The sequence below is a fragment of the Nyctereutes procyonoides genome, unplaced genomic scaffold (genome assembly GCF_905146905.1).
Source record: "Nyctereutes procyonoides isolate TBG_1078 unplaced genomic scaffold, NYPRO_anot_genome, whole genome shotgun sequence".
NCBI lineage: Eukaryota > Metazoa > Chordata > Mammalia > Carnivora > Canidae > Nyctereutes > Nyctereutes procyonoides.
In genome coordinates this window covers 15,247,033-15,248,539 of record NW_026575146.1, presented here as the reverse complement: position 1 = coordinate 15,248,539, position 1,507 = coordinate 15,247,033, and positions in this window count along the sequence as shown.

Here is a 1,507-nt window from a genome sequence, read left to right as displayed (position 1 = left end):
TTAAAAAAAAAAAATCTTCAGCACTCCCACTTGTCCCACTTAAAGGGAACACACTTTTTACAGGGGAAAATGGAGCCACAGAGGGAGAAAGCAGTTTGCCCAAGCCATGAAACAGGTAAGCAGTAAAGCCAGAATTCAGATCCATTAGCTCCAGAAGCCACTTGCTCATCCTGGATTATGACTTACCACCTCTCTTATCTTAGACGTACCAACAAAAAGTTTCCAGTTCCAAAAAGGAAGAATACAGACTTTGCACAAACCAAAGTTCTCTCTGCCCTAGTTACTCATCAACTAACACAGATCCACCAGAAACTTGAAAATCGGTAATGATGTACCACGGGTCTATATTAAATTTAGTCATGGAATTCTATCACTAGTTGAAAAGTTAATTTCCTATTGTACACCAAAGATTACAGATCAAAAGAGAAATTCCATTTTTGTTAAAATGGGGCCAAGTAAAAAAAGTACTAAGAAAAACTAGTGTCAAAAGTACTTCATAAATAGAATATTTAGTATTGTAATATACAACAAAATGTAAATTATACTAAGTATTTAAAATTGTGTAGGATCTATTTACTTGAGACTACAAGAGACTAAACAAAGCAATGAAGACAAGATATATACCTGTATGCCAGGAGCTATTTTCAAATAAGTGTACCTGTTTCAAGTGTCGTTAATTCCACTTCTGAGGTTCCTTGATTATGATAGAACACCTAAAACCAAAAAATATTTTGCTTTCAGCAAAAATAACATTTCATCCCAACCACACATATGAAAAGCTACAAATTCTAAAACCATTCCATACCATACACTGATAATGTTTAAAATAAGACAACAAAGCAAGCTTTTGAATCTTAAAAACACTCCCCTTCACTCTAACACCCCATAAGCCTTACCATGTAACATCAGCAGACATGTTATTAATATAAATCAATAGCAGTGGCCAATGTTTATTATTTAAAGATTTATTTTAGAGAGAGCAAGCGAAAATGGGGGGTGGGGGGGGTAGAGGACCGGAGGGAGAGACAAACTCTAAGCAGACTGTGCACTGAGCATGGAACCCAGCGTAGGGCTTGATCTCACCCACCCTGAGATTGTGACCTGAATGTAGCCGATGTTTTAAAATGAACATCACTGACTATATAGATATCCCAATTACGTGAAATCATTTTACAAAAACAAACTGTACTTTTCAAAACCTGACAAATACTTATTTTCTTCTTTTCTGAATATTTGAATATTTTATGATTTTTTACAAATCAGAAAAAAAATTTAGTCCTAAATTCCATGTTGATCTTGCAAAACAGTTTTTAGAGATTTTTTTAATCTCTACATCCAGTGTGGGGCTGTAACACACAACTCTGATCAACAGTTGCATGCTCCACCAACCGAGCTGACCTGACACCCCAAAGCATACATTTCTAAAAAACTAAGTGCACAATCAAGATTGATGCATGAACTTAAGCTTCACCACTGTGGTATGTTGAAGGATGATGAGTAAAAATTC